The sequence below is a fragment of the Canis lupus genome, chromosome 1 (genome assembly GCF_048164855.1).
Source record: "Canis lupus baileyi chromosome 1, mCanLup2.hap1, whole genome shotgun sequence".
In the NCBI taxonomy this organism is placed as follows: Eukaryota; Metazoa; Chordata; class Mammalia; order Carnivora; family Canidae; genus Canis; species Canis lupus.
The window spans coordinates 74023202-74035108 of NC_132838.1; the positions used below are offsets into that span (position 1 = coordinate 74023202).

At 42.1% G+C, this 11907-nt stretch overlaps 1 long non-coding RNA gene across 1 annotated transcript; it reads left to right on the top strand.

The window, feature by feature from the left end:
* The first annotated feature begins 268 nt into the window (after positions 1-268).
* LOC140619640 (uncharacterized) lies at positions 269-11907 on the top strand. Its single transcript, XR_012019513.1, has 3 exons — positions 269-445; positions 5789-5882; positions 10923-11907. It is a non-coding gene; the product is annotated as an uncharacterized lncRNA (long non-coding RNA).

An 11907-nucleotide genomic window follows, 5' to 3' on the forward strand; every position in this document is an offset into this window, starting at 1 on the left:
ATAATTACACACACTCATTCAGTGCTGATGCAGTAAGCAGGGTTCTCAGCACAACACATAGTAACTTACTTGAATACTCCCAGCAGCCTTAAAAAAATTGGTACTAGTGACATTCTTGTCCTTTTTTATGGAATACAGCAACTGAGGTACTCGCTCAATGTTCTCACCACACACACACAACGTCCCAGGTCACAAGAGCAGTAATTGGCACAGGCGGGGTGTTGAACCTTTGTACTTTGGGCTGCAGAAGCTGCCTGCATTAGCACGATGCTCGGGGTAGACAGTGATCAACCTCAGGACCTGTGAGCACTTCAGTAGCAGCTCCATCCAAGGGTCAGATGAGACACAAAAGGAGACCAAAAAAAAAAAAATCTCTTTAGCTACTTGGCAGGAAAATCATATAAAAGGAAGGCTTCAGATTGTGTTGGCATCTCGTCTTTCCAGGGTAAGCATCCCCTTTCTCTTCTTTTACTGGCGCCCTCATTACCATGTTAAATTAAGAGCTGACATAGGATCTCCCCTTCTGCCACTTTGCCGCTCTGCCCCAAGCTCTGCTCTCATTCAGGCAGGTTAAACCGTCTTCCTTAATTACCAAGTGGGAGCTCAGTCTTGCACGGGGAGAGCTCGGATGATAAATTAAAACAAGGGACCTTTGTTTGGTGCATGCAGTTGGGCATCGCTGTCACCTTAATTATGCAATGATGTCACCCAGAGCCGAGGGAAATTCTAAGGGCTTAATCACTGGGAGGCCTGGCAGGCCCGTGAGTAATGAGTAAAGGGCATTGTCACATGGGTGCAACGCACCTCCTCTGCTGGGCAGAGCCAGCTGCAACCGGGATGCAGGGGCAGGCAGTCGGTGGGGCCCTCTTTCCATTAGGGAAGCCGTGGAGCGCGGAGCATGGCCTGGGATCAGGTAGGCTGGTGCTTGAATCCTGGCCCCGGCGTGACCTTGCTCTGTGCCCTTGGAGGAGTTTCCTCCGTTTGCTCTGGCCCGTGATTGTGAAGAACAAACGAGACCATGTATTTTAGTGGCCACGGTAGGTCCCAAACAAGTGCTCTGCATTCTTGCTCTGAGAGGAGGGAAGCCCCCTTTGCCACCAACAATAACTGCAGGCACCCCACCCCCAAACGAAGCAGAACCAGGCATGTCCCCAGAGTCCTGAGTCTGGGATCCTACTCTGATCTTGAACAAGTTAGCCCTCCCTTCTGAGCCCCAGTCCTCCCCTTTAGAGAAGGGGCCTAAGGATTGTGAGCCTTGACGGAGATGATGGACACCAGCGACCCCACACAGTGCCTTCATTTATTTCTAGATTGGGCTGCAAAACAAATGTTTGGGGAGCACAGCACACGGGGCCCCTGGTTTCTTCCCAACCACATGAAAGCTTTATTGTAACCAGCTTCCAGATAAAGGCCTTCAGACTGTCAGTAAGCCAGTGTGTCACAGAGAAGTGTTTTCCTCCTAATTTTGTTTCTTCTCGCCAGTTTGTGGGTGGCTGGGCGGGATAGTCACTGTGGCTTTGTGCCTCCCCTTCTGCCACTCGCTCACTCTCCCTACCTCGGGTGGCTCTCCAGGCGACCAGCGGGACACGGGACACTGCCCATGAGCCTAACCCCTGCTCCTTCCTCAGCTACTTCTCCCCCTGCTCCCCGGACATCACTTGTCCCACTGTGTCCCCGGCGCCACCACACACACCCCAGCCTGCAGCCCCCTCTGCGTCCCTCCTGCCCCCCCAAGCTTCTGATCTTTCCCAAGAACAAGTGGCCCTTCCTCCCTGTTTGGGGGACTAGCGAGGGATGTGCTCACTTGGGATGTGGCCAGGCTCCGGGCTTTCAGGGCTCCCATGGGCTGGGACATACACGTGTGTGCACAAAACCACACTCATACACACACATACACTCTAACATGCAAACACACATACACACGCGTACTCACACACTCATAGACATGGGCAGATACTCATGCACACACACACACATCCGTACACACACACCTTCTACTGTCCACAGAGGAAGGGATCTCAGGTATATGGTGTGCCACCCATAGACGACAGTCCCCAGCCTCTCATGGAAGCTTCCAGAGATGACTACAGATGGGTTTTGAACAGTGAGGGCAAGGGCCTGGCACAAGGGCAGCTGTGAGCCACGTCACAGTGATGACTTGGCAGCCTCGCCGGATCTGGAGCCAGCCTGAGTGGTGCGTGCTTCTGGGAACTATCTCCGCCACGAAGACAAGGCCACCCATGCAAACTGTTGCCTTCCTGCTTATCCACGTCTATTTATAGGTCAGTCCTGTGAAACAAATGTTCTCAACCATACATCTGCAAGCGTTCTGGCATGTTAGCTCATTCCTTTCTAGTCTCAGTATGCACCACCAGAAGCTTCCCTGCCTGGGTATTTTTAAGGGCGCCAAGGAGAAGCACCACCACCTGCAACAAAAACCGCACTCGGCAGCGGCAGGAGCCAGGCTGGGGGAAAAGTCGAGGCCGCTATGGGACACAAAGAAAGGGCACGGCTTCTGTCCCCTTGCAGGCCAGCTCAAGGCCCCCTCTGCGGGGCCAGCTCCCGGGGGCTGCAGTGATGGGATAAGACAGAGCACGCCGGGGGTGGGCCAGCGCTTCTTACTCAAGAGCCACACGCTTTATCATGTCAAATGATGGAAATATTTTGCTTTGCACCTAGCTTGGGGGCTTCCCATTCTGGCAGGGATTCTACGGATGCCAAAGCCAGCCGTCTGCTAGGAATGTGAGCGAACAGGCTGGGAATGGGGCCCTCGCGGTCCAGCAAGCTGCCACGTCTTGAACACCGGGAGTCACGTCTCACGTTCTCTTTCTCTTGGGACTTTGTAGGGCTGCCGACTTCCCCGCTTGTGACTTCCATCCTGAGGGTGGATTTTACTAGAGCTCTGTCTCTGACATGGATTGGCCCAATCCTTTTAGAAAATAGTCCTGGATTGTCTGTGAACTCAGTTCTTCAGGTAAAAAGAGCAGGAGAAAACACGATGTTTCACCTCCCACCTCACCCCCTCGGTTAAATACACCCCACATCCCAGCTGTGCTCACCTAGCCAGCCCGATCGGCCACCGGGCCTTTGCTCATGCTGTCCATCTGCCTCGAGGGGCCTTCCTCCCTCTTCTACCTCCCTTTAAAGTGCAAGACAACAACACCACTTCCAATGAAGCTTCCCTCAAGCATCCCAGAAAACATACATTATCCTCCTTCTACTGGTTTCCTGTGGCTGCTGTAACAAGTTACCGCAGACCGGATGGCTTGAACAAGAGAAACCGAATTCTCTCACCGCTCTGGAAGCCGGAACTCTGTAGTCAAGGTGTGGGCCGGGCAGTGCTCCCAGCAGAGACTCTGGGGCAGAATCTGCTTCCTGCTTCTTCCAGCTTAGCTGGTGGCTGTGGCCTTCATCGTACCAGCCTCTGCCTCCCTCTTCACAGGATCTTCTCTGTGTGTCTCAAATGCCTCTCAGCCTTTTTCTTATAGGACATTTGTCACTGGGTTTAGGGCCCACCTGGGGAATCGTGAGGCTTTCCCAATATCCTTAACTAGATTACATCGGCATAGACCTTTTATTCCAAATAAGGTAACATCTGTTGGTTTCAGGGACTTGGACACAGACAGATATTTCTGGCAGCCACTTTTCGCCCACTATCTCGGCCCAACCATAAACATGCTCAACCACCCCACGGCATACTACCTCCCAAAGAGATAATCATCACTGTGTTCTATCCCTTAGCACACGGAGCCATAAAGTACACTCTCCCCTCACTTGATAGGCCTTTGAACTCTACTGGCTTTACTTTTTGGATTATAGGATCATCATGTGCTTGTTACAGTGGACTAGTAAGAAAAATAAAGCTGAGAGTCTCTCTGGCCCATCCAAACCCTCCCTCACGGTGATGCCTCTGCTCCCTCAAGGTGACCAGGACTAGTGGTTTGGTTTGTGTTCCCCAAACCCCTCAATGTTCTCAACACTTATGCAAACAAGCAAAATAATTTATATTTAGACACATTCACCCATTCACATATATAAGGCATTTTGTCCTTCCTTTTTTTAAAGATTTTATTTATTCGAGAGAGAAAAAGAGTGAGAGGAGGGGCAGAGAGAAAAGGAGAAGCCAACTCCCCACTGAGCAAGGAACCCGATGCCAGGCTGGATCCCAGGACCCTGGGATGGTGACCCACCCAAAGGCACAATCTTAACCAACTTAGCCACCCATGTGCCCCTTGTTTTCCCTTAAAAAAAATATTAGTAAAACCTCTTTTGCTACTTCAGAATGTGTGGAGGACTTGCCCGTCAGTGAGATCCGCCTGAGCCTTTTAAACCACTCCCCTGCAGGGAAGCCACACTAGAATCCATGGAACCCTGTGGCTACACAGACCTTATTTAACTGTATTTATCCCCAAACTCAGAGTCATAGACATTCTCTTATGAATGTGGCTGGGGTACTTCTGATGATGCTGATGAAGATTTTCCTACATTTAGGTCTTTGGTAACATGTCAGGGGGATGATTTCTTCCCCCAACCCTCTGATAATGCCTGGACACTTCAGTGTTTGTCACAACCGTGGGGGGGGGCCGTGCAGGCATCTGGTGGATGGAGGGCACAGATGCTGCTGAGCACCCTACAGAGCCCAGGAAGGCCCCCCAAGGAGAGCATTAGCCAACCCCAAATGTCGAGAGTGCCAAAGGGGGAAAACTGGTGAAAATGCAATGTTATAAATAGAATAAAATGGAGATCTATTTGTTTTCATTTGTATGGGTTGTTCATTTTGTCCATATCTGCTATTTGTCCATCCTTCCTGTCTCACTGGAATAAATTGCTATGTAATCTCATGCTTAATTTACAAATATCTTTCTTTCTGACCTCCCTCTTCATTCGTCTGATCTTTCCACTGATTCTTTGTCCTACTCTTATCAATGTTATAGTTATTTTTCACTAAAATAGGCAGATACCTACTAGATATCACCTCCTTATTCTTATAGCTGTACTCTATCAAGCTAAATCTGCTTTGCAAAATAAATACAAGTGCAATTACCAGACCAAAAAGCTTTACACAAACACAGTGTGCTGTCATAACAAAGCTGCTGGTCAGAAGCAAACAGGGTACTCAGGGCACGGGGGTCCTCTCGAGGTAAGTGTGCCAAGAACTTTGTCATATGGAGACCTAAGGCTTTCTTGTTGTTCCTACGGATGTTAACTTGTGTTGCCACTGAGCCACACTGGTGTTTGGCACTCAACATGAGCACACCATCAGGGTTTTAAATCTACGTCTGTTCTTATTCACACAGGATTATTAAATCAGGGCTCCTTAACCACCAGTACAACCATAAGGCATGTAATTAACTGTAAATGCAAGCATGACACAGATTTTGTGACGATCCTTAGTTGTGGGTGGCCATCAGATGACCCAGGATAGGATTATGTTTACTTTTTTGCCATTATTATTTTAAATTATAAAATTACATTTTCACTTTGCAGAGAGAATTGTCCGATCCCAACCGATAGCCACAGACACCAACTGGAACAATTCTCCATGTGTCTTTCTCGTGTCGTTGAGGTCTTTCTTCCAGAGCCACCTCTTCTCAGGGGGCTGAGAGCTCACTTAGCATGTCCCTGCCCTAATTTCAATGCCATGTGATTCTGATTCTGCAAATTTTATAGTAGGTTTTCACATCTGACTAGGCAAATTCTCTCTGTCACCCTTGAGTATTGTCCTTTTTTCAGATTTTTATTAGAAATTTTTATGCATTTGTACTTTCAATTTCCTAATGTTCTCCAGAAAGCGAGGAAGGGCTTCATGAGAGTGCCTTCGTGTAGCCACTGATTTCATGACAGCTGACACTTCAGATGTTAAGACCTTCCTCCAGAACATGGTATGTTTCTACCTTAAGTCCTTCAATAAGGTTTGATAGTGTTCTTTGTTCTGATTAAATTCATTCCTTTTTTTTAAATGATTTTTCTATTTTATTTTATTTTTGGGGTTTTTTTGTTTGGTTTGGTTTGGTTTTTTTTTTTGTATCTATTTTAAATGGAATTTCCCCCACTCCCTTATTGCTATATCCAAGAAAAGGGCTATTGATTTTTATACAGATAGAAATATATAAGTATTTATAATAATACAAAATATAATATATATATTAAAATATAATAAATATAAAACTTATATAAATATAATAAATATAAAACTTATATTTATATTAAATATAAGTATATTTATAATAAATATACTTATTATAATAAATATAAATAAATAAATATAAAACTTATATGATATATATTTATGTATATTGTATATGTTTTATATATACACACCTACATATACTTTTATCAAAATCTCTTATGAATTCTAAATTTATAATATAATATTTAATTATTTAATAATTTATTAAATATTAAATATTTAAAATAATATATAATAATAATATATAAATAATAATATTTAAAATATTAAATAATAATATTTAATTATTTAATAATTTATAATATAATATTTATAATAAATATAAAACTTATATGATATATATTTATGTATATTGTATATGTTTTATATATACACACCTACATATACTTTTATCAAAATCTCTTATGAATTCTAAATTTTTTAAATAATCCTTCAAGTTAAAAAAAATAATCCTTCAAGTTTTCTAGGAATATATTTTTTTCTGAAAACAAATGTTATTCTGATGATTTTTAATTCTAATGTATATTCTGTCAATTTCATTTTCTAGAAGCTTCAGTGTCAAATAGTAGTGGACACAGTACCATTCTCCCTTCTCTTTGATTTAATAGATTTTTGCTTTAACAGAAACAGCTTTAGCATTTTATCACTCATGAACATTTGCTCACAGTGTTCAGCATATTTACTCAGTTAACTTCTAATTAAGCTGCAGTAGAATCTTTTAAAGACTTATTTATTTGGGAGAGAGAGGGAGAGCGCATACATACACACGCACAAGTGGGGAGCGGCAGAGGGAGAGAGTGTCAGGCAGACTCCCCACTGAGTGTGGACCCCACCCAGGGGCTGGACCCCAGGACCCCAGGGACCTGAGCTGAAACCAAGAGTTGGACGCCCAACTGACTGAGCCACCCAGGCACCCCTAAGTGGAGTTTGAATTTTTATCTATTGTCCAAATTTTATAATATACCCCTTTAGAATCTATTGATATTTTTTCATCTTTCTCCTATGACTGAATTAAGAATTATGTTTTTAGCCTTCCTTCTTTTTTTAAAGATTTTATTTATTTATTCATGAGAGAGAGAGAGAGAGAGGCAGAGACACAGGCAGATGGAGAAGCAGGCTCCATGCAGGGAGCCCAATGTGGGACTCGATCCCGGGTCTCCAGGATCACGCCCCGGGCCGAAGGCAGGTGCCCAACTGCTGAGCCACCCAGGTGTCCCTGTTTCTAGCCTTCCTGATGGTGAACCATTCCTTCAGTTACAAACCTTCCTGGGTTATGCTATAACAAGCATTCTTTCAATATACTGCAGGATTTTACTTGCTACTTATATAAAGTACCTATTCATTTGTTTATTGTTCTATAATCTTTGATATTAAAAATATACTAGATTTGAAATGAATTAGGATGTTTCCATAATTTTCTATATACCAGAAAATTTTGATAACATAGGAAGTATTTTTTGAATATAAAAGGGCTGTTAGCTGTGAATATCAACAGACCTGGGTAAATTTTTGGTATGTTTATTTTTCTACCATCATTGGGGTAATTATATTTCATTTTAAAAATCACCAATTTCCAGTATGTTTTAAACATATTACTGTAGAGTTGCATAAAGTACCCACTTGAAGCATTTTTCTTTTTTGTATCTATTCTTACACTTCATACTCCACTTTTAATGTTGTATCTTTTGTTTCCTGTCAATTTTCCAAACCATCCTATGGTTTTGTCTGTTTCATCTTTTAAAAGTTTATTTACTTGAATATAATAAAAATGATGTGTTATAAATTTTCCTCCCTGCACAGGTTTGGCTGCATCCCCTAAATTTTCATTTTAACATTTCTGTGTAATTTGTAATTCCGATCTATATTTACTCTTTCATTTGAGAAGTTTTTTTAGATAAATGTTTCTAAAATTTCAACATATCAAGCTTTTGGGTGTCATTTTTTCATTAATGCTTTTCTAGGTTTGAGGATTTGAAGGTAAAGGATTATGGCCAAAGGATTTCAAAGGATTATTTGAAATGTGTTAGGGTTTTATTCTAACCAAAGACAAAATTTAGTTTTGTTCTTATTCTATGAATTACAAAAGAAGATGATACATTCTCTGTGTGTAAACATAATAGCATTTTGCAGTTATTCTACTGGATTATTATTGATTTTTCCTGGTCTCTAGATTTTCCTAATTTCTCATTTTTGATAAAACTATTTAACATTTAAATCAGTTTCCAGGGATCCCTGGGTGGCTCAGCAGTTTAGAGACTGCCTTTGGCCCAGGGCGTGATCCTGGAGTCCCAGGATCAAGTCCCACGTCGGGCTCCCTGCGTGGAGCCTGCTTCTCCCTCTGCCTATGTCTCTGCCTCTCTCTGTGTCTCTTGTGAATAAACAAATAAAATCTTTAAAAATAAATAAATAAATAAATAAATAAATAAATAAATAAATAAATCAGTTTCCAGTGACATCCTCATCCTTTCTGTTACACATCTAACGCACATCTAGATTCATCACACACCAAAGTTTCTGGGACATGTTATCTTTTGTGCATGTGAACATTTGCTCTGCTTTTATTTGCATGTTACAGAGTAAATTTCTTGAGTACTTCTGAAGAGTTACAAATCTAAAAATGTCAAGTTTGTTTCTCCTTATAAAGAATGTTATCCTGGAAGAATAGGAGATTTTTTTAATCATATATTTTTCTATAAATAGTTTGAAGATATGCTTCTATTTTAACCTCTGGTGTTGCAGATGAGAAGTCAGATACAAATCTGATTCACTAGACTTTGAAGGCAAACTTTTGTATTTGTCTAGAAGTTTATAGCTTTTATACTGGGCTTGTGTTTCAGAACTTTCCCCAGGAAATATCTAGACCTGAGCTGTCCAAAGGAGAGTCACTAATATATGACTATTTAAGTGAAAGTGTTAGTTAAATAAAAATAAGTAAGATTTGAAAGTCAGTTCCTTGGCCATACCATCTACATTTCACATGCTCCAGAGCTCTGTGGGGCTAGCAGCCACCATGTTGCATAGCACAGAGCACTTCCATCATTGCAGGAAGCTCTATTGACCAGTGCTGGTCTGGTCTGTATTACTATTATTATTATTAATAGTATTACTAACATTGCATGACATTTACCGAACCCTTTCAACTTCAAAATTGAAGCTTGCTTCAATTCAAAATGCTTCCTTCTATTTATTTATAACTTTTCCATCTATTCTTTTTTCCTATTGAAATTCCTTAACACTGCATATAATGTCTTAATTCTCTAAATCTCATAATTTCATTCATTCTCCTTTCTCCCTGCATGTTTCCTTAATGAGATCTTTAACTTAGTGATTAGCAATGACTATTCCCTTTATCAATTCTTCCATTAAATGTCTTATTTTGCAAAATGTATATTTTTGCTAAAAATTTCTTTTTGGGGGTTCTGTGAATGTGTCTACTTGAATCCTTTTTTTTTTCTTTTAAGTTACACTTGTGTTCATTTCTTCCACTCTGGAGCCATAGTGTTTCAGCTGCTCAATCAGGTTAGTCTTTCCCTCTTGATTTCCTTTCTGAATCTATCATACTTTTGTGCTTTTCCTTGCTTCCTGTGGCTGTGACTCGCTCAGCAGTGCCATCAAGCTCTTGGGGGACATGGGCAAACTTTGTTCTGGCACCTGCTGCAATGGCCTATCAGGCCATTCTGGAACCTGCAGCCATTTATTCTAACTCTGCAGGGCCCCCAGTTGGCACCCAGACATCACACAACTGAAGACCCATCCCAGATCCCCTCCAGCGCCCCAGGTTTCCATTGCTAATTGGGCCTCCCTAGTATTTAGGAAGACTGGCAATGAAAACAAAGCTTCCAAATGCCACTATCTGGAATCCAGGGTCTTGGAGATTCCTATGTTACCTTATCTATCCACCACTGAAGGAGAGTCCAAGAACAGTTCTGGGAGAATTCTGGTAGAAGTTAACTTTGATCGTTGGCCCGAACACCCAAAGGGATTTTTTCCCCCCAAAACCATTAGCTAGACCAAGAAAGGTATTTCTCACAAGAGAGTAAAAATTGGTATAAGCTTCATGGAAGACAATTTGGCAAGAAGATTCAAAATTCATGAAATACAGATTCCCTTTAACCAAGCCACGGTATATTTAGGTGTTTATTCTGAGGGAGTTATTAAGGATATGTGCAAAGATTTAGCTATAAAAATGTAGTTTAATATTGTCTAAGATGGTAAAACATAAAAAGCTGATAGATATAGATAGGTAGGCACATGAATAGATAGATAGATAAGGAAATAACCCGAATGATCAATAATAATTTGTAGCAAGTTAGCTTCAAAAAACTGTAATGTAGGTCCTGATATAAAACCATACAGTCATTGAAAATGATATTATAGAAGATCATTTGTATGTGTAGTGTGATTCTATTTTATGTTACATTTAAATCTATAAATCTCTCTTTATGTTTATATCTCTATCTGCATAAAATATGGAAGGATAAATATACCAAGGTGTTTAAAAGTGGTAGAGTGACAAGCAATGGTTGATCATTTCAAACTTTATTTTCTTAAACATTGAACATATTTTGCTTATGTGATTTTTTTTAATTAGCAAAATCATTTTAAAACTCCAGTTGAACTTTTCAGTATCATGTTCAAGGTTTCCAGCAAACTACATGGTCACATGATCCCAGCTCCCAAAACCAGGCTACATGGTTACCTGATCCTAACTCCTCACTCTTGGCCTTTCTAGATCCAGTCACAGCCCAGCTGATCCTGCCTCCCTCACATCTTCCATCATCCCACTCCATTCAATGAGGAGGAGGAGCTAGCTATGAGACTCATTGGTGATGACTCACCTGCCAGTCTGGGCTCCTTCAATATCCCCTCATTAACAGTGACATGAGTCTATGTCGAGGATGGAAAGACAGAAGTTTACAACCTGCTCAACCCTGTTCCAGGCACCAGAAGGCAAAGCAAGAGCCTATCATTATCTCCTCAGCTCAGGTTCTTTGAGAAAATTGCCAGTGCTGAACAATAGGAGGGAGGAGAGAGGTCTGAGGCCCTGTTGGTGACTTTCCTCATGCTGCCATCTTATTATACCCAAATTTTACTTTGGGTGAAATAAATGAGAATAAAAATGGACAAATGCTTGCTGAGCAGAAAACTAAAGCAAGGTGACATTTACATGTTTGGCAAGTTCTTCTTAACTCGTGACAGTCTTGGAAGTTGCTTCTCAGCACATGTTGTGACACTACATAATGGAGCCTTCCCCATGGAGACGGGAGCTCCCTCCTTCTGGGCTGTGTGGCCTTTCCAACATTGGATCTAGTGATCAATGTATCTCCTCTCAGGATTGGGGGTCCCATGACTGTTCTCACTCATCCTGTCCCTCTAGAATCCATCCAGGAGAGCAGAAGCCCCTCAAGGGCAGGAATCCTCTCTCCCCCTGTAGCCAGAGACCAGCAGAACTAAAGAGGTGGGTAAGAGGCTAAGGCACAGATCCGGGGAGGGGCTCCTGACCTGGGGCCCTTCAGCCAGGTGACCTCACTAGAGGATGGCAGGAGGAGACATATTTGAGTCTTTAGTGGAGAGTGTGGTGGTGGTGGTAGGAGGGAGACATAGTGGCAATCCCCCCATAGAGAGAGGGCCTGGGACTGGTTCTCTTCAATGGAAGTGGCATTCTGGGGGGCTCCCAAGGGTCCTATGTCTTTTAAAATAAAATCTTCATCATTTGC